Source organism: Asterias amurensis, chromosome 2, assembly GCF_032118995.1.
Source record: "Asterias amurensis chromosome 2, ASM3211899v1".
NCBI lineage: Eukaryota > Metazoa > Echinodermata > Asteroidea > Forcipulatida > Asteriidae > Asterias > Asterias amurensis.
The window spans coordinates 18,821,892-18,847,118 of record NC_092649.1 but is presented as its reverse complement, the minus strand read 5'-3'; the positions used below and the strand labels follow the sequence as shown (position 1 = coordinate 18,847,118).

General features: G+C 38.3%; 1 protein-coding gene across 2 annotated transcripts in view; it reads left to right on the top strand.

The window, feature by feature from the left end:
* Nucleotides 1-3,860: 3,860 nt before the first annotated feature.
* The window catches only part of LOC139951573 (cyclin-dependent kinase 17-like), an 83,188-nt gene continuing 61,821 nt past the window's right edge, over nucleotides 3,861-25,227 (top strand). The window contains exon 1 of one of the 2 annotated variants that reach the window (XM_071950528.1): nucleotides 3,861-3,975. The gene's annotated coding sequence lies outside the window, so the exon portion shown is untranslated. The remainder of the gene's footprint in view (nucleotides 3,976-25,227) is intronic. The other variant, XM_071950537.1, reaches the window with a different exon arrangement.

The window sequence follows — 25,227 nt, the reverse complement described above, 5'->3', positions numbered from 1 at the left end:
TACACCAAGTGAGAAGACTGGTCTTTGACAATGACCAATAGTGTCCAGTGTCTTTAATAGAGGGGATTAGAGTTGTAACTGCTTAGAATCTAAGGTTTAATTTCTTTCTCTTGGTATCTTTTGAGAAATTGTCAAATTTCTGATAGGAAATAATGCATCTTTAGTATTAGTTACTTCTCACTTCTGATTGCGATTTTGCGAACACTTAGATATATATCGTGTAAGTATGAAGCTTATAGAAAGGTTTGCGGTAACACCATGTAATTACTATCTCTAATGAGTTGGGGTGGTTCTGAAAAGAACCGTTGGTTTCAACTCAACGCTTCAATCAGTATGCTCTGATCGGCTTCTGGAGAAAGTATGAAGCAGTAAACCAAAAGAAAACTTAAGCCTGGTTCATACTTCCTGTGAATGCGAATGCGATATATATGAATTTTGACGTCACAGGGCTGGTTTTTGCAGCGAATGTTACTCAGGAGTTCAGCGCAAGTCAACTGATGTAAATTTTTTGTTGCGAATTTGTGATGTCAAAATTCCTACCGCATTCGCAAGAAGTATGCAAACCGCGCTTGACTAGGTATTTTGTTTTTAATGATTTGGGGTTATTCAAAGAATATTGAATAGAGTGTAGAAGTATACCTGGTGCCTTTTTTTAAAGGAATACGTTGCCTTGGATCGGGTGAGTTGGTCTTTGAAAAGCGTCTGTAGCCATTTGTTATAAAATGCATATGGGTAGAAAGATGTTGTAAAAGTAGAATACAATGATCCACACAAACATGCCTCTAAATTGCACGGTTTTCCTTTTACCTCGTCGATTAACCGAGTCGGCCATTTATGGGAGTCACCTTTTGTGACTCCCATAATGGCTGACCATGTTAGTTTGCAAAGGAAAAGGAAAACCACGCAATTTTGAGGCAAATTTGTGTGGATCAATGTATTCTACTTTAAAAACATCTTTCCAACCATATGCATTTTATAAAAACGGCTACAAACGCTTTTTATAGACCAACTCGTCCGATCTAAGGCAACATGTCTCTTTAACCATGGCTTCCACTCTGGCTTAGGCTCCATCGGGGCCAAATTTTATGAAGCCTGTAAGCACAAAGACTTGCTAAGCACCGAAAAGTTGTGCTAAACTTAAAGAAGTAACCAGCCCAAATTACATTAAGTTTGCATTTGTTGTGGTTGGTGCCCAACTAAATCTTTGCTTAGCAAAGAAATTTTTCAAGTAGTGTTTTCTGCTTAGCAGCTTTATGAAATTAGGGCCTGTTTGTTTGAAGCCCAATACAAACACTTAGGCAGGCCGGAGGCAGAGCCAAGGTCTTGTTTTGAGTGGTGCTGCATCTGTGCAATGTAAGTATTTATTAGTCTGGTTGCCAACACGGATTACCCGTCAATAAGGAGGTATCAGAATTGTGGGCTACAGCTGCGTCATCCTGGGTTGAAGTATATTATGCCTGGTAGGCATGTATGCTTCATTTTTAAAAGGGCAAGGGCACCAAGGCATTTTCCTCCTTGTAGTCGAACCAATGTTTGTGTGAGAGATTTGCTGTTGCCAGCTTGGTGTTTATATCCCTTGTGGGAGTTTGCCGAGTTCCCCTGATGGGAAGATCATTCAAACAAACAAAAGAGCACTCTATGAGGAAGTTGTGAGTTTCTCCTGGAGCATTTTAAGAGCACCAAGACAATCACTAGGGGGCATGGAGGCAATTGCCCTTGTCGCCTACGTGAAGTATCAGGCCAATAGCAACACCCTTGGCAACAGTCGTAGCCGTAGCTGTAGCCGCTGATTTGGATGCGGCTTATGTCTGTGGTATGACACTAGAATCTAAACCTGAAATATTTCCCTGTGACTTCTTATCGTTGGATGCTAATGTGAGAAGCTTAGTGCACATTTTACTCCTTTTAAGAAAGACGCTAAGAAACACATCCTTTTCATCTGGCAACTCACACCTGTTATCTCCATGTATTTGCTTATCTAAATAGTGGCATTATCTTTGGATCACGTACAATGAATGAACAAATATTGCAAAGATTTTCTACAGAGGTTATTTATAGCATTGTAAAGTAAAGTAATTCGGAACAAAGTTTTAAATTACTTAGAAATCATCAATTGTACCAAGGTACACGGATGTATTCAGGGAAGTTACTGGTTTTAGTTTGGCAAATAACGCCACATAATATTTTGTTGGTTAATTTTATCTACTGTTAGGTGTTTATATACACAATAAAACTTTGTTTAAACTACAACAAAAATAATGAGTAATTATTGTATTTTCTTTTTTTATAAATCTTTAGTTTAGGGTTGTTTATTTTACTCCAAGAAACTATCCAAAACAAACTTGGGTGGCTTATTTGCGTAAAGCGCTCGCCTCTCACCAAGATGGCCCTGGTTCGATTCCAAGCTAGGGCCATATGTGAGTAGAGTTGTGTGTTGGTTCTCTCATATGCCACGATGGTTTTTCTCTGGACCCCCCGTTTTTTTCTCCCCCAAGAAAAAGAAACACTCAAACATGAGGCTAGCTGCCGAAGCTGCCCTTAAATACCTGCAGTTTGAAAGCAAAGTAGCCACATTCTTTGCAATTCAGCTTCTAAGTTGGGAGTAATGAAGATTAGCCTCTCAAATAAGTATTATTAATTATGATAATTTATATTCGATAAAATGAATAGACCTTTATGCACATGTGGACATTTATAGGCGCACTCCCATAGAAGTCAAAATGAGAGTGCTGATTGGCCAATTTGTAGCCTGTGCTCAATGTTTCGCCATTTTGGTGCTTCAGGCATAGTCCATCATTGGGTCTCTTATCACTCTTGGGGAAACGGTTCATTTTCTCAGTCTGATCCTTCGCTATGGAACTCACTCCCCATCAAACCGAGAAAGGAGACTTCTTTCAACACTTTCAAGAACAAACCTTAAAAGCCATCTTTTCTTATCAGCTGCTTTTACTTTTGTTCTTTGGTTAATTAGTTCCTAGATGTTAGCTGAGTAAGGTTTCTTGCGACTTCTGTACAAGGAACATTTATGGGAACATTTTGGAGTACCCTGCTCCCATATTGTGCATGGTATAAGTTCTGTTGTTTCAGCATAGGTTTTACCTCTAAGATGGGGGGAATGGATGATCTGCCCAATTCAATGGTTTAACCACTCAAACAATCAATAATACACAGGGATTAATAAAAAACAGTGTGTTATTAAGTGGTAGGGATATCCTAGTAAGCGCATGATAGCTTAACTGATCTGAGTTGATGTTGGGATGGGGTCGCCTAATTACCCCCTAGTGAACTTCTCTGATTATTTTGAGAAAGAAGAAAACTTAGATCAGGGATATTTTCCTCCTTGCTAAAACAATATTTTCTTGCTCGTTTTGTTAAAAATTTTTCACAGAGCTAGGGTTCGTTTTTTTGCACCCTTGAATGATGCAGTATTTGTGAAGATAAAAAAACCTTGTTTACTTTTTGTCTGAAAGCTTATTGTTAAATAAGATCCATACTGAGTAAATATAACAAGTGTTTGGGAATTCCTTAAGGAAAAAGCTCAAAGCTGAAATGAAATCTTGGCTCATAAAGTACCAAATACAATGTGGGAATTTGTTTCCCAAGATATTAGACAGAGACAGGGAATGTATTTATTTCCCACTAGAATAACAGCAAATCATGCTCCAACAACTTATTTAAAGGGATTGTAAATAAATATCTAACAGCACGAGAGGGCGCTATTCGGCACGACCGCTAGAAAATATTGACGGGTAACCAAACTTGGGATGCAACGTAGAATCAACGCAACATACCAGTGAATCTGTTTTCTCATTCGTTTCTACGTCTGTCATACATGCAATACATGTTTTGTACACACGCACTTACTTCTACTGCATACATTGAAGAAATGCACGTCGTTTTGGTGTAGACGAGTTGTCATTTTTTGAGAGGGATTTTATAATTTTAACATCGACTTTGAAATGCTGCCATGTTGTGGTGAGTACCATTATGATGTATACGTTAATTAGTGAATAACTGCCCTTTGAGAAACCTGTGACACTGTTACAATATGCTACAAAAGTAAACGGCTTTTTGCCCCGACTTGACTTTTTTTCTTGGAAATTTGTTTTCTTGTCTGCTTGGCCGGTGTATATTATTGGGTTTCATATTATTTTAGTGTTGAATGTAACGGACGACACCACATCACTGTAAAACCATGGTAAAACCTGCAACCATACTCTTCTTTTGAGAAGACCTGCCAGTTTTTTTGTTACACTTACTCAGTCACTGTAAAACTAAAAACTGTATTCTTCGTTTTTATATTGTTGGAGTGAGACACATGTCCCAAGAGAAAACAACCAGTTACCAAGTGCAAGTCTGAAAACCACAAACAAGAATGAAAATATGTGTGTATTTTTACTTGGCCCCATCCCACTCCACTGTCCTGTCTTGTGTGTTTAAACGAATGTGAAGGGAGGGACGCATCCCCTACGAACAAGAGTGATTCAATGGTTTTTTTCAATAGACTAAAAAATGTGGAAAAGTTTCTGTATCGTGGCACCACATTTTTATTTGTTATGAAATAAAATAAAATAGTTTGGAATTTACTCAAATGAAATTTTCCTTTTTGTAAAAATGAGTGAGAAGGTGGTGACAGGATATGGAAACTTTTTCCCTGTGCAGGGCATGCTTTTAATTTTAAAAAACGTGTTGTGAATTTTTATTCTACAGGTTCATAGTATAAACATTGTGCATAATTTTAATGCTAACATTTTAGTTCTCACTACTGCTGCAATGCAGGCAGCCCATAAATTAATAGGGTTCCATAAATAGTGCCAATATGCATGGCTCGCTCTGCTTCTTGGCCCTATGCCCACATAGCATTAGGGGGTGACATGATTTTCCAAGTTGAAACCTGCGTTGTTAATGTTTTGCTGAGATTTCCCCCCACTGTGCAATTGTTGGGACGCATTAAAATGAAAACCTGCAAGCTTGTTTTGGTGAAATCAGAGTTCTCCAATATGGTTGTCCGTTGGCCAAATGACGGTTCAAACATCGGGGGGACCTGGGGTGGATTTCATAAAGAGTTAGGACTAGTCTTATCTCGTGTTAGGACCAGTTACTCGTCCTAACTTAGGACTATCCATGCAATTTGTATATCTCCTAGGACTAGTCCTAAGTTAGGACTAGTCCTAACTTATTGTGAAGTCGACCCCTGACCAGTCAGAAGTCCATGTCCGGCTGGCTAGTTTATAACTAAGCTCACACTGCAATGTAAATCACTGAAAAGAAAAAGGGCAAACTCTGGTAATTTGTTGACAAATCTCTGAGCTGACTGTCACTCAAGTGACAAAAAATTTGCAACTTTCCTTTGTGTAAACAAATGCTATCTATTTTTCAGTAGGAAATATTTCCCTGGTTGATTGGTACTTAATATTGAGCTTTGTAATAGCGAGCTTTCAGATTGAAAGTAATTTAGTTTATTAACGTTAATTGCACACACATAAATACAACATGGTACAAAAGGGAAACCCCAAACAGGCACGCAGGTTCACTAAATGTGGACCCTTGATCACACATCAAGGAACAACTTTGTTTCTTGATGTGTGATCAAGTTAGAACGTAAAAAACGACTATAGAAAACATGTACAGTAAATGGTAATAAAAGTCATAAAATCACAGAAATACAGAATCAATTATTTGTTTGTTCTCAAAAGTCCATTAGCCGTAACTTCAGATTTGATTTAAACCGGCCCTTTTTTCCATTGTCTTTTTTCGTCATTGACTTTTGTTACCTCAACCACTAATGATAACAACTAGAATATCATTATGGTCAAAGAATGAAACTAACAACAAACTGAAACTACAGTTCTACCTAACAGTCAAGGCAAACAAGACAGCAATGCTTACTATGGATCATTTCTATTTCTACCTCCAATATTGTTTAAAATTCTTGTTAACAATTCTGACCTTTATCAAGCTGTGGAAACAAATGTGTATTGAAAAGCCTTCACCTCGTGTTCTCCACATGAGTCAAATGGTAAGACTTGGGCACGCACCACAAACCTTGGGGTTGTGTTGGAACGTAGCATTGTAGAATGACTATTTGAAGGGACATGTATCATTTTGTTTGTAATTTTTTTGTATAAGGCCGAACTGGACTGTAATGGTGATTTTTTTTGCCCATGGGAAAAATTAGAAAATTTAGTATGAAAAAGTAATTCAAACCCCACACATTATGGTATTCTACAAGGTCATATTCTACAGTCTGGTATTATATTCTTCAGCCTCATAGGCCTACACAGGAAGAAATGGTACTACATGTAATTGTACACTGTACGCACTCTACATGTTATGTTCCTCTGTGCAATGTAGCCCTGTGCTGGATATATCAACCAGATGGAGTTTGCACAGTAGCGAACCGACACAGAAATATGCATACTACACCATATTCTGCAGCAATGGTGCAGTAAAATATGGTACTACTGTACAAGTACAGCGGCTGATCTCACGAAATGCTAGGACTAATCGTATCTCTAGTTAGGACTAAGTAACTCGTCCTAATTACTCGTCGTAACTTAGGATAAATCAATGTTACAGTGCAAGGCTGGGACTCTTACATGTAGGTCTTAAGATTAATCCTTAGTTAGGAAGAGTTTGATGAAATCGACGACAGGTCTGTTATAGTACACAGTGAGACACATTCTACTGTACTTATGATGTCACATACATTCTTTGTTGATATAACTAAAATACCAAGCCCAATATACACATCATTGCTTTCATCGCTAATTAACTTAAGAGCACTTTCAATCAGCATGCTTTATACACTGATCCTAGTCTACCTTCCAATCATAAGAACAACAGCCCCAATTAATATTTCCGTTGTCGCGTGACAGAGACAGTGTGTAGTTAAGATTCATGAACCCAGTTCCGAGTGACGTAGCAAAGGGTCCACTTAAAAAATTGATTTCCAATTCTAAGCTGATTCGCTCTTCCTGTTAGCTCACTAGACCTCGTTTGGATATGATCTGGCCTATTATTAATTGCTCAGTATCTTCCATATTACCGTGACGTACATAGACTGATAACAACGATAATTTTGTGTTCAGGAAAACATCCCTTGCAATTGTTGTGTGTGTGCTGCTGCCAGAGCATTATTGAAAAACAACATGTCCCATAGAAACATTGTGTCAGTCCACATTGTTTGTAGATGGGTTGGTCAAGTTGGCCTAATGGTATCTTTTCTTGCCTGGTTAAGAGCACTGCATTCAAACTGCGTGTTTCTGATCAGCAGAGTGTGGGTTCGAATCCCCAGTCGTGACACTTGTGTCCTTATTAAGCAAGACACTTAACCATTGCTTCTTCCTTCGGATGGGACGTAAAGCCGTTTGTGACACAAAGACAGGAAATGCATTGTGAAAATCAGCAACATTTATTTTCAGTTGACTTATCTAAGACAGACACCAGCTGACCCTTTTTAATATGCTACGGTTTGAAGGATGCAGACTTGATTTCACAAAGAGCTAAGATTGATGTTACTACAAATCACTCTAAATTGCTGAGCAAAGTGTTGTGTTGTCACATTACAAATCACTATGGCAATTTTGAAAGGCACTGCACACTTATGGTATTTGTCAAAGACCTGTATTCTTACTTGGTGTATACATTTTGTTATCCAAACATGCAAAAAATAAGAAATCTGTGAACATTTTGACTCAAGTTGCAAGATAAAAATGTACTTGTATGTGCTTCCAGATGCCTAAATAAGGGCTTCAGGCCTGAAGTCGTTTAATATTTAACTGAAATTTTTTGTCTTTCTCAAAAACTGCGTTATTTCAGAGGGAGCCGTTTCTCACAATGTTTTTTATATCAACAGAGCTCTCCATTGCTCACTACCAAGTAAGTTTTTATGCTATACCTACAACTATTTTGAGTAATTACCAATAGTGTCCAGTGTCCTCTTGTGTTTTATTATTTGATGTGGTGTTATTAGTTACTTACGTTTCCAATATTTGTATCGACTTACAATGTAAAACCTCCAGTATCATTTGGTCTAAACTCCAAGACCTACCTTTAAAAACGTCTGAATCATTTTGAGTAATTAAACATAGTGTCCAGTGCCTTTGTGAAATCAAGTCCAAAGCCGTCAAATAGTAACACGTTATTGTTACCATTGACTTCTTCTGATGTTTGAAGGAGTCGGTGATGAGTGTCTTGAGAAGAACTTCTCTTTAACATTCCATTTCAAATGAATCTTCCCCCTAGTAAACACAAACCTTGCTATCTGTCTGGGTAAGTCTTGGGCACCAGCTGTTGCAAATAGCAGTGCCTTGGGGGGGGGGGGGGGGTGTATAATTGTGTATCTTCTTGTATGTCCTGACCACAAATAGTCCACATTGCCATGGAAGGAATAAATATAGACAGTTGACATGAGATTAAGCAGATATACCTTGATGGATTGGAATAGTTTTCTGGAGATGTCATAAAGTTTGTTTTATTTTCTGTGTCAAGTCTTTGGACCAGTGTTATTGTATGCAAAGTGTTATCCAGTATGATATGGGGGATTGTATGCAGAAATTAATGCAGTCATTATTTTGATTAGTTTTCCATCTTTAAGAATACTTACATTTGTTGCTTGATTCACCTTAGAGACACTGGGGTGGATTTCACAAAGGTAGTCCTAACTTGGGACTAGTCCTAGACACTGCTAAGAGATAGGACAAGTCCTAAGTTAGGATGAGTTACTGGTCCTAACTTAGGACTGGTCCTATCTCTTAGCATTGCCTAGGACTAGTCCTAAGTTAGGACTACATTTGTGAAATCCACCCCTGGACACTTTCTTGGTACTTGACAAAGACCAGTCTCCTCACTTGGTGTATCTCAACATATGCACAAAATAACAAACCTGTGAAAATTTGTCACACGAAGTTGTGTGCATTCGGATGCTTGAATCATGACCTCAAATTCTAAATCTGAGGTCTTGAAATCAAATTTGTGGAAAATAACTTCTTTCTCACACCATTTTATACTATCAACCTCTCCCCGTTACTCGTTACCAAGTAATGTATTATGGTATTAATTGTTTTGACTAATTACCAGTAGTGTCCACTGCATAATAGATGTGTCTACTGCCTTTAAGAATATTTAAGATGATTGGCATCACATTTTGTTTGGTAGTTAAGATTCACACTTAAGATCAATCTACATGTAAACTCTTTCTAAAATGACCCCATGTTTATATCTTTAATAGTTTAAGAAAATCTAAATACAGATGGGCGAAAGTGTGCAGTCACTATAATAAAGCACTGTATTCAGCACTTTTAAATATGACTCAGCACTTTTTGAAATGGTCTGTGACGATGTCTGAACATGTTACGTGTACATACTGTAGGTCCCTAAACTAACAACAAATATCTACCCCGAAAATAGTGTGGGCCTTTATGGTTGTGCCTGAATTTTCCTCTCCAAATATCCTTAATCCAATTGCCAAAAAGAAAAACAATAAGATAGAAATAAGGAAACAATGTAATTTAATACATTTTATAACAATATAAAACAAGATATTTAGCATTCCTTTGCATCGTTGATTAACAAGTTGTATATGTTCGTGTCTCTGACAAACACTCTTCAATTCTGTTGAGTAAGGAAGAGGTCAATACTCATAAAGACCCTTGTTTTTGTTGTTCAAATAAAAACAGATAAATGCAAGTTGAAATCTTGCTCTATGGTTAACTGTGTCGGGAATTTCTTTCTCGTTTTGATTTTGGTCCTGTAAAAAGATTTCTGCTACATTAAACCATGGAGCCACGATTAAACCATTTGAGCCACAAGCCATGGTGTTATCTTGTGGAATTTCCCCCCAAATTCAACCCTTGATGTGTGCAAACCTCAGTTTGACCTGTACTCAAACTTCTTGGTAATCAAGGCCTTGAAATAAACCCAGGGCACCCACAGCAATGGTATCCTGTGCTTTTCCTGTGGTGCCCTCTGCAAGGTTCCAATTCAATCTTACGATGTACATTCTCCACATTGAAGTTCACCTTCTAGGTCTGAAATTTCATGGAGGCCATGGCCTTGTGTACCTGGTCTTGGCCTTGGTGCCCCATCAATTTTAATAATAGACTTTAAGATTTTCAAATGGAAGTGCCTTTTTCAAAGTGAAAATGGCCTTGCCCTCTCAAAGATGAAATTCCAGGTCTGCCCTTACCAGAGGAAAATTGCGTTGTCCCTTTAACGTCCCTTCAAGGGCGCAGTTCCAGGCATGTTAACGCATACTGTACATTGCACTGTGTTATCCATTTAGCAAATGGTGAATTACATTAAGTGCACACGAACATCTGATAATAATCTATATAGGACTACACATTACGCATTATTGCATGTGGGACATTGGAAGTTGCCCCTTGTCGTAGAGGATTTGGTAATGTATTGTACTTATTAGCATTATGTGATAATATCACAGACCTAGGAGCAGTGGCTTGTGTTACTCATTGCCCTATGGGATCTATCAACCAATCGGCTGTCAATCATGTTCTTATTGACCAATTAGGCAAGAGTATTTGTTGAGAGACTGTAATGTGTAAACCAGGATGTTATAACTGTCATTTTCCCTTCTCTCTGTTTTGAATTAAATTCTATCCAATGGGAGACTTTCTGTGACGATAGGTGGCGGCAGACTAACTGGGTAAAGCCATTGTTCTCAGAATTATGCGCATGTTTAGAACTACATAAACAATGGAAATTTACTCGAAAAGTCTGCTGCCACCTAGCGCTGGAAAGTCTCCCATTAAAATTAGAAATATGGAAATCTTCTTTGTGAGAAGGTAAACAAAAACAGTGGACACTTGGTAATTGTCAAATGGTCTATCTCAACATTATACTTGTATAAAATAACAAACCTGTGAAAATTTGAGCTCAATTGGTCGTCGGAGTTGAGAGATAATAATGAAAGAAAAACACCCTTGTCACATGAAGTTGTGTGCCTTCAGATGCTTGATTTCGAGACCTCAAAATCTAGTTCTGAAGTCTCGAAATAAAAATTACTTCATTCTCGAAAACTACGTTACTTCAGAGGGAGTCGTTTCTCACAATGCGTTATACCATCAACGGCTCCCCATTACTCCTTACCAAGTAAGGTTTTATGCTAATAATTATTTTGATTATTAATTAACCAATACTATCCACTGCCTTTGAAAGGTAACAGCCAATTTCAGTTGAGGTTACAACCTAAACTAAGAACAATGTGTGCATGGACAATTTGTACATGTTTTTCTCTTCTGACTCACACAACAGAAAAATAGAGCCTAACAGTCTACCTGCAGTACACTAATCCCCATTGTTATTTATCTGCGGGGATATGCGGCACTTTTTTATGCGTGACCTCTATGTGAATATTAATTAGTCAAAAGGGCTTCTGGAATTCGGTAATTTTCAGCCTTTTTTGAAAAGTCTCAACCAAAATAATGTATCAGTAAATTGAAACGAAGAGCATATCTGACGTTATGTTTAAAAACAATCGGTGAAACTCAAATTTTAAAAAGAGAAATTTGTACGTAAAAAATGGCTTCCAAAACAGAGAAAACAAGTCACAAAAACACGGAAAATGTTCATGTTATGAATGTCGGCAACAGTCCCCAATTAGTATATGGATAGATTATTTCATATTCTACCTGGTGTTAAAAACGAGACCGGATCGTTCCTAGTCCAGTCAGGATACAGCGGTTTCCACCCTTAATCCAAATCTCACATTACGAAAAAGTCAACTATTAGACAGAATGGTTTTCTTGTACGGGGGCATTTGCTGACGATGACATCATCGACTGATAGGGCAGCATGCTGTTTTTCGTCGGCATGGTACCTTGACCACCAAGCCTAAGTTAGGCAATAACAATAGCGCCCGTCTATACCATTGGCTGAATGACGATAACAAAAGCGCCCGTCTATACCATGGGCCGCTGAATGAGGAATCAGCTCATTCAGCCCATGGCCTACTCGCGCAGATAAATCACAAAGGAGACTTATTAAATCGAGTGTTCTGCGTGTAGACTGCCAGCTATCACAGGTTTATTGTTTTTCCTGAATGGTTGATCACACAAAACACGAACGCTGTCTGCGACTATTTTGTCAGCTCTTCCAACCCTGTATAACCTACATGTATAGAGTAAAACTATCCTTACTCTGTGGTAAACCTAGTGGGGCAGTTCGCAGTCTGGCAGTATGACGTTATTAATCCACCACGCATGAACAGCTTCATAGAATCGTGAGTATTTATTTGTTGTGACAAACTGCATTGCACAACATGCAAACATTAATGTACTGCAAGGATGATGACGCATTGTTCACACATAGTGTTTACCCGCTTACTGTTTTTTAGACGATGAATCATGGCGTGGAGGAAAACAAGTACCACTGTATTAGTAGATCATTGTTGTCCATGGATCATACAATTCATGGAACAATAAATTAATATATATCAGGAACTAGGAACACAAAACGTTCCGATGACCCAGATCAAGTTTTTCTAGGAGAGACATTTTATTGCATTTATAAGTGCTATTCACACGACAGTAATTTAACTAGAGGGGGTAGAGTCCCTAGCTTTATTTTAGCATGGTTGTAAAATGTAAATGTTTGACAAGATTTTACAAGAGAACTTTGGCAGTAGAATAAATGTTTGTTATTTCACACGAGGTACATTTTGTAAAATTTTACAAACCATGCTGCAATTTAGCAAGGGACCCTTGCTAAATTGCTTCGTGTGAAAGGGGCTTTAGTGGGTTAAGTTCCAAACAAACATCCCATTGCATTACCCTGTATTCACTTTTGTATGTTTACACTGTAAATTATTGACCCCAGAAATGTTGGTTGGCAACCAAGTTACCCAGGATTAGGGCTTATACCCATGATTAGGACTTATACCCAGGATTAACACTTATCCAGGGATTATATTACAATTAATCCAGACATCTATTCTTTGTTTACAAACTGCAGGTTAGGTTAAAACTTGCTTTCCTCTCCTCTCAAACAGAAACTGTAAACAAAATTGCAGTATTCCTAAAGATCATTTTTGAAATGGCACAAGGGAAACTGATGACGAGCTTCACTCTTCATGGAGGCAATGAAGGCAATTGCCTCCTTGCCCTCTGGTCATGGCCCTGGTGCACTTGAAATGCTCCACCACAAATTTACAATTTCCTCATAGGGTGCTCTTTACTAAGGAGAAAATGCCTTGGTGCCCTTGCCCTTTCAAAAACGAAGGATACAAATGTACAGGCCTGTGACGAGGTCTAGCTGTGGTGCGAGTTTTCTTTTGTTCAACCCAAAATGTTGAAATGGATGTGTACAGCGCTGAACAGGATTGTAGTCGGTAATGCTACCGTTGTCTTGTCTTTGTGGTCCTTGCTAATGGTAAAACCATGGTTTAGCCCTCACTGGTAATGTGTGTACCAGACATTGTTGACAGTGAAACAAACAGCCATGTAGTTTGAAACAAACATAGCCCTGTTGTTTGTTTGTTGGGGGGGGGGGGGTTGGATTTTGAGATTATGTGTTCGTCATTTTGTCTATAAATTTAAAGGAACACGTTGCTTTGGATTGGTCGAGTTGGTCTTTGAAAAGCGTTTGTAACCGTTTGTTATAAAATATGGTTAGAAAGATGTTGTAAAAGTAGAATACAATGATCTACACAAATTTGCCTCGAAATTGCGTGGTTTTCGTTTTAATTTGCAAACTAACACGGTCCGCCATTTATGGGAGTAAAGAATTGGACTCCCATAAATGGCCGACAGTGTTTGTCAACGAGGTAAAAGAAAAACCGTGCAATTTCAAGGCATATTTGTGTGGATCATTGTATTCTACTTTTAAAACCTCTTTCTAACCATGCATTTTATAACAAACAGTTACAAATGCTTTCTATAGACCAACTTGTCCGATCCAAGGCAACATGTTCCTTTAAACATTATTTGGTTGTCCAATACTTATAGTGTTAGCTCTATCAAAATAAATGTAGTCCACTTACTTAATAATATCCAATATGTTTCATGTGAGTAATATGTTTATGGTATGTTTGGCTTCATGCTGCAGAGAATGATTTTGTCAAGCAACGTTGAATTGTTCAATGTTTTGACTGTTAATATGTTTTATGCACAATGCTATAAACATTGGGAAGCAAATGATGATTTTAGAGTTAGCAACTGATACATTGTGTGCAGAATGTTGCTATGCTATCTATACAAGGTAAATTGTCCACTGTGCTAAATTGCTAACAAAGGTGAATGGTTTTGGGAACGTGTAGCGTTTATTTTATGATAGTACATATAGGCCTACCTGCCCAATTTTGAAATAACTCATAAATTTCTTGATATGGATTTTGAAGGATTTTACACTGCTCAGGTTTACAGATCAACTGCTTCAATTCAGTTCCAGAAGAATGTTGTGCACTATTTTTGTCTTTAACAACAGCAGCTGCATGACATTGGGTCTGTCATCCTCTAGATTCTTGGGTCCCTAATGCTCTATTGATTGGATTAGCAGCTGACCTTAAGCTGTCCTTATATCCCCTCCTTCTAATCCTTGACCTCATGCTGTCTCTAATGTGTGTTGGAGGTTCCTTAAGTAGCTCCTTTATTTCTACTTAGGCCTCCGGAGGCTCATATTTCAGAGCATTGAAGTGTGGGTAGAGAGACCAGAGATATTGAGATTGAGACAGTTCATTGCTAATGGCTTTTAGGGATTGAAAGAGTCAAAGGCACTGGACACTATTTGTAGTTACTCAAAATAATTGTTGGCATAAAAAAACTTACTTGGTAACAACCAATGGAGAGCTGTTGATAGTATAAAACATTGTGAGACACGGTAAGTATTATAGTTTTTGAGAAAGAAGTAATTTCTCTGTAAAATAGTTGATTTGATCTTGAGACCTCAGCTGAGGTCTGAAAATCAAGCATCTGCAAGCACACAATGTCATTTTCATTTTGCAAAGGGCACATTCATTGGAAATCCTTACATAGACCTTTATCAAGGTGTGGCCATCTTGATTTTCTCCCATTCAAATCAATGTAACAATAGGCCTACCTAAGCTGGAATGAGATCAAGTCTGGTTCCTTTTCAGACATTGAGTACGTACGCATCCATTACTGTTAATTGGATACAAAGAACATGACAAAGATGGTGGTCGGGTGATAATGGTCTACTGAGTTCACAGTGTGTTAAGGGCTAAAAAGTTAAACATTGAACATAAAGAAATCTCAATTGCTTAGATTCCATATCACACAATACACTGAGTGATAAAGAAAACCCTGTGATTCACCCAGCTTGGTTGCTAGTCTATAGCCTGGAGGAAGACTAGCATGAGTACAGACTGAACAATGGTCTGACTGAGTCATACAGGGACAACCCTATGTTTGGCAACTTGACAAGAGACTAATGTCAAGGTTAATGCATTCATTGACCTCTATGGGTTTCATTTATAGAGTGGAGGAAAAGAGAATATCCCAGTGCCCCGAAGATACCAAAAGTGTGGACAACGGACAGTTCTTGTGGTTTTAACGTTTTACGAGGTTTTTGTTATATGTGCGCACAATCACAGTGACACTAAGAATATTATTACAGTCATGTAATAAAACTGTCAGTCACTGGCTTGGAACAAAAAAAAACCCAATGAAGCAGAGTCATATTTGAGAATTATTTTGTCATAGCCAAGATGCGTTCATTGCAAAGGCCAACTGTACTGCATCAGCCTCGTTGTCCATGTGTGAATATTTAATAAGGTAAAATCTGCTGTAATGTAACTCAAGTACACAATAAGACCTTCATGTTCGTGTACAGTGTACTAAAGGCTCTGCATTACGCATGCATGTAGAGCACATAAATTAAAGTGATCAAACATGTAGGCCTACATGTACGTACTATGTATTTAGCCTACACTACATTGTGTATAACATACATTGTACAACATGTACATTAGAACAACATTGAGGCCTACTGTACCACATGGAATTTTATCTTTGAGAGGGCAAGGCCAATTCATTTTGCAAAGGACATGTCCATTGGAAATCTTTGTGAAGTCACACCAATTAGCTTTATATGTTGGAACTACATGTACTACAGGTATGTGATTTTTAAAATACTATTTTTTTCTATCATAATATTCAGAAGGAAATATTTTATAGGGGAAATTGGCAAGTTGATACAAGCTTTAAGACTAAGTTTGGTTCAACCCCACCCTCTCCCCCTTTCCTAACAACACTCAGAAGGGTTCAATGGTTCAGGTTCTTTATGACTGCGGTTGGATAGAACTGATCATAGCAGTAGGGGAATTTATAAACAACAAGATCTTGCCCCAAGACTGCTATGATTAAAGATTAAAGGGAAGGTATACATTTGGTAATCACTTTTAAACTTATAAAGGCAATAGAAACCATTGGTTAGTTAAAAAATCCTACATGTACAACAGCATTTGATGGTGTACAAAGCATGTTGAGAAGCATTTCACTTTGAAATAATGTGGTTAGGTGGTATAAAAACATACCAGTTTTTATAACAATAAAAATTGATTCTGAGAATGTGTATTCCTTTTAGGGAGTGCTCTTCCTGCATCGGGCATTATTCGCTCCAGATTTTTAGTGATATCTAAAAAACGGGACCACCCTTTGAATATATCAATTTTCACATTTAGTTGTCATTGTACATTTTATATAGGATTAAAAACAATCATAGGGTTCCCAAAACTAAAGGTGGACATACTTTTCCTTTAAACCACAGCGGAGCACCGATGCCCTAGGTAGTTGTAGACAAGAACTCTCCACCTCAACAGAGTAAAATGGCCGAGGCACTGTGTCAGACCATAGTCTCAGACAGACCCCCCACTCCTCAGAAATGCTTGAGTACATTTGTAACACATGACTTTTTTTCCAGGAAGTCTTAGTTCAGAAGTTCATATTTTGTCAGACAGTGCTACCATCATGTCGTGTCACAGCTGCTCGTTAATGGCACTGGACACTGTTGTAATTAACTTAAAATAATTAGCATGAAAACTTACTTGGTAATGAGCAATGAAGATCTGTTGATAGTATAAAGTATCAGCCCTGATACTTCGGCTTTTAAGGGGCACGGCAGTTTTGCCTTGACTTTTTGTAAAAATTTGGGGCACCAAGGCAATTTTCAAAAATTTGGAAGGGCATCACGGCAATCATAAAAAGTTGCGATGGGCACGACGGCAGTTTGAAAAAAAAACTCTGAGTTGCCTGTAAAAAATAGTTCTTCAAATTTTTCCATTTTCTAACTGTTACCCAATGAAAAAAGAAAGCATTCATCTAACTCAACCAAATAAAGAACAACTACTTACAATACACAATAAATAATTTTTGTTCATACGTAATCCTACTACTGGTCATGCACGTTGTGTAGTTTTTCGTAGAGACTCTAAAATTCCCACGTAACTGCTCCATTTTGACACGATGTTGACAGAATAAATGCATGCGGTGCGCTACGACTATGCTATACATGATGGTACATCATATGTACCAAGCATGGGGGAAACCACTATCCCAGCATGCACAGCACGTCGAGTCTTTGTCTCAAGGCGCTTAGCGTTGGTTTGCGTAATTTTACCACTAGAGGGCGTTTAATCTCACGCTATCTCTTTGTTCGGAAACGCCCTCTAGCGTTCGATGTTGCGAGTATTTTTTTGTCGCACGCAAAGAACAACAACTAACCGGCCTGAAATCTGCTGCTGTGCCTTACGTGCGTGAAATTGGGGCCTATTTCGCTGCGTGAAATTTACACAGACATCGGGACTTTTTAGCTTATTTTCGAACTTTGACAACGTTGAATATAATTTGTTTTTGGGACGAAGGGCACGGCGGCAATGATGAGAAAAGGGCACGGCAATCATTGCCGTGAAAAATTGGGTTTTTGAAGGGCATTGCGGCAATCGGTAGGGGCAACGACGGCAATTGCCGTCGTTGCCGTCGTGAAGTATCAGGGCTGAAGTATTGTGAGGAACGGCTCCCTCTAAAGTTTTCAGGCCTGATACTTGTCAGTATACAAAGGTGATTGCATCCATAACCCTTGGTCATTGCCTTGGTGCCCTTGAAATGCTCAAGTAGAAATTTACAATTTCATCATAGGGTGCCCTTTACCAAGGAGACAATGCATTGGTGCCCTTGCACATTAAAAAAAAACCCAAAGCATACAGGCCTGGCCTTTTATTAAATTTATTTGAAAGCACTCAAAGTTTTGCACCAAGGGTGTTTTTCTTTCGTTATTCTCTTGCAACTTCAATTCATGACCCATTGAGTCAAATTTTTCAACACAAGACCGGTCTCCAGACTTAAAGACACTGGACACTACTGACCTTATTGCAAATACTCCGCACAATAGACGTGGAATGAGGTGCATGCTGGTCAAGCTAGCTATCAAATTTGATCACTAGCTAGACCAGCATGCACCTCATTCGACAGTTTCGCTTGCGCAATGGTATTTGCGAAAAGGTCTATTGGTAATTGTCAAAGACCAGTCTTCCCACTTGCTGTATCTCAACAAATGCATAAAATAAAAAACCTGTGAAAATTTGAGCTCAATCGGTCGTCAAAGTTGCGAGACAGTGAAAAGAAAAAACAGCCTTGTCAAACGAAGTTGTATGCTTTTAGATGCTTGATTTTGAGACCTCAAAATCTAATTCTGAGGTCTTGAAATCAAATTAGTGGTAAATTACTTCTTTCTCAAAAACTACTCCAGTTCAGAGGGAGCCGTTTCTCACAATGTTTTATACTACCAAACCTCTCCCCATTACTTGTTACCAAGTAGGGTTTAATGCTAATCAATATTTTGAGTAATTACCAATAGTGTCCACTCCTAAGTTCACTGGCCCTAGGCCAGTGGTCCAGTGTTAAATTCGAGCCCTGTAAAACTGTTAGGAAAATATTTTTTACAATTAACAAATTGTTTGTTTGGAAACTGTATCTCCTTAGAGGAAATTATTTATTTTATTCAATTGGAAACCAATCTATAAATAAAATATTTGATTACAAAAATAACACATAACTTTAAATCCAATCCATAGTTTTTTTTTATTTGGGCGTTCTGTTTGTTTTCAAATTTTCAAAAAACTTCATGAGCACTTACTGTCAATTTTTTTTTCCTGATACCATTTAAAAAAATTGTTCATTCCCTTCTATTTTCAAATTTCAACAAGTTCAATATAAGCATTTATTGTTAAAAAAATTTCAACTGTTACATGAATTTTTTTTTCTTCAACCGACAGTTCTGAAATTTTGTCAGAGTCTCAAGTTTTAAAATGAAAACATTGCACACAATGATGTAATCTCTTGGTTATGAGGGAAAGTATGAGGGTTTAAGTGCTGCGCAGTATACAGTTACAGAGATTGTATTTTGTTATTCCCTCCACTACACACTGGAGTAGGTTGTAATGTGATACCATGACCATTGTCAATGCCTCTCAAAGCTAATGCATGTTGAGAACAGCAACAGGAAAGCTAAATTTACCCAGCAGTAGTGAGCCCGGCCTTTTATACGTGTACCAAATTTAGAGTGTAGTACAACGACGTGAAAAGAATTTGTGCTTTGTGTGCAAGTATGGAAGACTTCTGGGCCCGATTCCATGGCTCTGCTTACCGCTGAATTCTGCGCTTGCAGAGTGTAAGCGTAGAAAGTCTTGCTTCGAGGAGTACATCTGTGCACTAGCCAAAGTTCCCCGCTAAACTAGTGAAATATGCTTGCCGTAAGCACAGATCTGCTTCTGTATGCGCAGATACTTTGCTTAATGTAAGCAGAGCCATGAAATTGGGCCAATCTTCGATGACCAATTTAGCTCAAATTTCTACAAGTTTGTTATTTTGTGCATATGTTGGGATACACCAAGTGGGAAGACTGGTCTTTGACAATTCCCAAAGGTGTACCTTCCCTTTAATTGTTTGTTCCTTTGTCCCTTTTCGAAATTCCCCCATGGAGACCTTTTGTTTCCACATTTTATTTTTTATGGGGGAAAACAAGCACAGATCTGAAATTAAGCTGGAGCCATGGAGGCATTGTTGCCTCCATTTCCCTGAATGTAGTCTTAGTGCCCCTTCAAATGTTTCCCATAGACTGTAAGACTTACAAATGGAAGCTCTCTTTGTAAAATGAAAGATAAAATTCCAGCCCTGAAATTTACAATTAAAGTATTCGACTAGCTTCGCGGCATTGTAGAGTAGTGCCTACACCGGAATCACAATATGAAATATTGAAAGCGCCATAAATTTTGAGTCTTTCATGATACTATATTGTAGTGTAAGTTTAGAAAAGGCCTAAATGTTACTTCTGAGCGCACACATGAACAAGCGTGGCACATTTTTGTGTACATGTACGTATACATGTATACCTGTCCATACTGGGCTTGAGGCTTGTTAATTAGTTTATGTAGGCCTGCAGTATGTATTATGTCTGGAGAGCTTGCAGGGGAAAGAAACAATTAATGTGTTTTCCATCATGTCTAAACACAACAGCAACACAACATGTACACAGTTCAGGCTCACAAATGCAGGTTGTGTACATACAATTAACATATTATCTCATTGTTCTGCTATGCGTTGGACTGATATGTATTGTATAATAAAGATTGCACGGTCCTCACAGTTAGAGCATTGTAAGACTAACAATCTTTATGTACAGTATGGGCTTATGTGCATAGTGCTCATTTTGACACAACAGAAATTTAACTTTTTACATTAACACGCATGCTATATAGTGTTTAAATAAAGCTTAGTTGTTTTTGTTTCTCATTAAAACAAAAATTCAGTAAATATGAACTTAACAAACATTTCTTCAGAAAAAACCCAAAAACGAATGATATTTGTTGCCATTTATAATTTCACTAGTACGAGGCCTTTTTAAATTTGATAAAAATTATAAATTGATGCACTAAAATCATATCAATAGTGCATCATATAAAAAAAACAAGAAGTTAATTTATTACAGTGCATACTTGTAGTTAATCCATGCGGATTGTATACAGATTTACATGTAAAGTGAAATTCATAACGATCAAAGCTAATCAGTCTCATGATCTCCCTCTGGGCTGGTACCTGCACTTCTCAAGATTATATGCATTGATTAACAGCTCCTCCTTTGTTGGTCGCCAAGGTAACCTTCCGGGCAGAAGCCCAACAAAAGCAGCCAGTGCTTTCAATTTTGTTTTCTTCCAAAATGAACCTTAACCAAAAGCAAACCCGTCTGAGCTTCTGCTTTCGAATAATGTCAGATAATAAGCCACAAAAGAAAAAAGGACATGGATTTGACTGAGTAATAAAATGATATCCTGTCAGTTTGTACCTGGGGGGCCTCTTCCTGATATGGAAGGAACATTTCTCTTCAGTCAAAGCCGTATCTCAAGATATGTACTCGAGCAAAATAACTAAATTAGCGATCGCCCTCCGAAAAAACATGACGTCCGTGTGCTGAGGACGCCGCAGGGGTTTCACGTAATGTTGTCAGTTGAAACAGCTAAAAAGAAGTATAATGAAAGTACTTCATGCAGACCGTAAGAGGAAACAAAATCATCTTATTTCAGCTTAAAGGCACTGGACAAGTTTAGTTATTGTCAAAGACCAGTTTTCTCACTGAGTTTATCCAAACATATGCATTAAAAAACAAATCTGCAAAAATGTTGACTCAATTGGTCACCGAAGTTGCAAGAGAACAATGAAAGAATAAACACCCTTTTTGCACAAATCTGTGTGCTTTCAGATGCCTAAAAAAGACTTCAGGCCTGAAGTCTTTTCAGATTCAAATATTTGAGGTAGAGATAACCTGTTTTTGTTTACTCTCAACAGTTTTCCATTGCTCGTTATTTTGAGTAATAACCAACGTGCCTTAAACGTATGTATAATCAATTACATTGTCAATGTATGTGTCTGTGCTTGAAGCATTGAGAGTTGAAACTCTGAATGTCGCTTAAGGGTTTTCTGAAAGTGCCACGGTGTCGGCTCACACCTGGAACCTCCGTAGATGAAATTAAATTTTGCAAAGTTTCAAAGTCTACTATCAAAATCAGCGGCCTCTCTTTCATTAATAACATTTGACTTCAATGCTACAATCCAGGCAATATCTTGCTGGTCCCCCGCACCAATGCCCCCTCGCCCCTTCAATGTTTGCTCTCATTGCGGTCTGCGCTGCCATCAACATTGAGCAGGGGGAGTGGAGAGAGAATGGTTGTAGTCATCTTGCGAAAGGGTTGTGCAAGCATTTTGGCCGGGATTGTTGCCTTTTTGTCCCTTCTGCCCACAACAATTAAAATTAAATTATCAAGTCGGGGTATGATCGAGCAATATGGCAAATTGAAGACTCCGCTCAACTTAACTGCTTTTACATGAAAAGTGTTTCTGACTTGCTGCCACTACGATTACTGACGAAAACAAGCGACCAAGCGGTTTTCTACTTCGAACGATTGCCGACGCTGCATTTTTATTACAATCACAGAGATCTCACCACGATGCTGCCATGCTGCTTGTACGATAATGGCACTCCCTCTACGGCTTTGACTCGCTTATTATTGGCTACGACCCAGCCACGCTTGTATAGAGAAAATTCTTCCAGTGAATATGTAGGTGAATCCTGCGTGACCGGTGTTTTTTTTTTGTGCACCGCCCACTGTGGGCAGAACCCTGATTGTACATGTAGCTCTTAGTGGAATCGACCCTTGGTCATACTGTAGGTAGCGTTATGTAGGTTAAAGAAAAGTATTGAAGAAAATCAGGTGTGATTTTATGCGATGGCAACAATTTCATGTGCTGGCTCCTGTGTTGACTCAAGTCGCCAATGCTACAGAGCATTTCAATTCCAATTTCGATTTCCCATTACTAAGATTGGTAGAACTGCTTGGTCAACACAAAGTGTTTACTTATTCTTCAAATGTAATTAACAATCTGTTTAATTAGACAGAGGAGGGGCTAGAACACTCGTTCTGGGTAAACTGAAATAATGAACTCGCTTTATGTTTGGTCTTGGCCTCTGAACAAATTCCTTGGTGTCAAAGGAAAGATTTATAAATATAGTTGAAAGTAGTCCCAGTACTCATTTGACACGTAGCTGATGTCATGTTAGTGTGCTATGTCATGATGGACAGACTGTATATGTTCAACTACAAGGACAAATAAGCTCCCTTAAAAATGGTTCATTTGAAAGTGAAATAAGGAAGTATCATTTAAAAGCATAAAAATATAAAGTTTTTTTTTTTCAGTTTTGTCAGATCGGACTAAATATTCATAGAAAAGAAAAGAAAAAAGGAACAACTCAGGCAAACATTTATGTACATCTCAGTTCTGATACTTCATCGAGGCAATGAAGGTGATTGCCTCCATGCCCCTGTTCATTGTCTTGGTGCCCTTGAAATGCATCTAACTATGATACAGAGTACAAATGATATTTTTCAGCATTATAGTTAAACAAAATCAACATAACAAACCAGAGAGCGATGAAATTTCACTTTTAAAACAAACATCTAAAGGGCTCGGTTTTAGGGGAAAGTAAAAAAGACTGCAGGGCGAACCGGATATTCTTTTTTCACACGATCAGAATCGAAGTTATGACAAAAAAATCTATCTTCACATTGTCACAATTTAAACTGTTTTTATAATATATGGGTACAACTCAACAGAATTGAAAGATATTTATCTGACTCAAAATCTTTTTTTAACATCATTTTTATTTATTGGTATTAATTCAATCACACAAGACAACAGACGGACTTATCCATTCATAAGTTTACTGGCCCAATGCTGAAAACACTGGCCTTGGTACTGCAGCCCTGTGTTGAATTCGGGCACTGGGCCATCAGTATAAAGTTTTTGCTTTTACAACTCATTTGAGTCAAACGATTTCCCTGGCAAATAATTTCCCTTGTACACCAGAGCAAACTGCTACACAAATTGTATCAGTTGCTACTCAAAAATCAGGATTTGCGTTTCTGTTGGTGTGTTCTGTGGGTGTGTTCGATTAGCTTCCCCGTGTCCACTCACTGTTCAAGAACACGTAGTCGAGAAATAATTGCATTGTCTGTGATTGAAATGTCCACTTTCGGTGTGATGCAGTTCCATTTTTTTTCCCTTTTTCTCGGCCGTGTTGTGTTTTATGCAGCTGTGGGAAAAAAAAGAAACAAACATTGCCCAACTTTGTAAAGCCTCTGACAAGAGCTCATCAAATGATCACACTCGTCCTCTCGTGGTGACTTCATGGACCTTGGGCCAGCCTCAAGTGACCCGTTCCACAAGCAGGACTGGGGGCTGACCCAGTTGAGCCCCTGGAATGACGTCAAAGCTATTCAAACGTACCGGGGGCAGACCGGGGTCGACCGGGGGGAAGCTAATCGAACGCACCCAATATTGGCATTCAGTGTGCACAAAATAGTTTCAGTCTAAATGTTTTGCTATGCAAAACTGTTGGACAAAATCGTTTCCTGGAGCCACAAAGTAGGCAGTTTTTTTTCTGAATCCCAATTTGACAATTGTATTTTAGACCTCCTATAAATGTTCCCATGCTGTTAAACTTGGAGTTCAATGGTTCAAACCACACCTGAGCTGCCTGTGGTTTAAGTCTCGTAGTAGTATACTAATTTGATGGAGTAATGAAACTTGGTTGGGGGAAAACATCCTGCAGTAATTTAGAAAAATCTTGTCGGGCCAGGTGTATGTAAGGGCCTGGAGACAGAGAATGTGAAGTGAAGTGTAAGCTTAAAGAAACACATTGCCTTGGATCGGTCGAGTTGGTCTTTGAAAAGTAACCATTTGTTACAAAATGCATATGGGTTGAAAAATGTTGTAAAAGTAGAATACAATGATCCACACAAACATGCATCGAAATTGCACGGTTTCCCTTTTACTTCGTTCGATTAACACGGTCGGCCATTCATGGGAATCAAATTTTAAGGCACATTTGTGTGGATCATTGTATTCTACTTTTACTACATCTTTCCAACCAATGCATTTTACAACAAACGGTTACAAACGCTTTTTATAGACCAACTCGTTCGATCCAAGGCAATGTGTTCCTTTAATGTGACGTCCTACACTACAGCTCTCAAGTAATTTGTGTTAAAGGTTCTGGGTACTTTTTGTAGGACCGTAAACACAATGTCCACAGACTTGCATCAAACTCACACAGTTTGAAAATAATGGTGGTAGAAGGCTTCCCTTAAAATATGACTTGCTGAGATGCTGTAGTTTTTGAGAAATGAGTATCAAAACAAGTCAC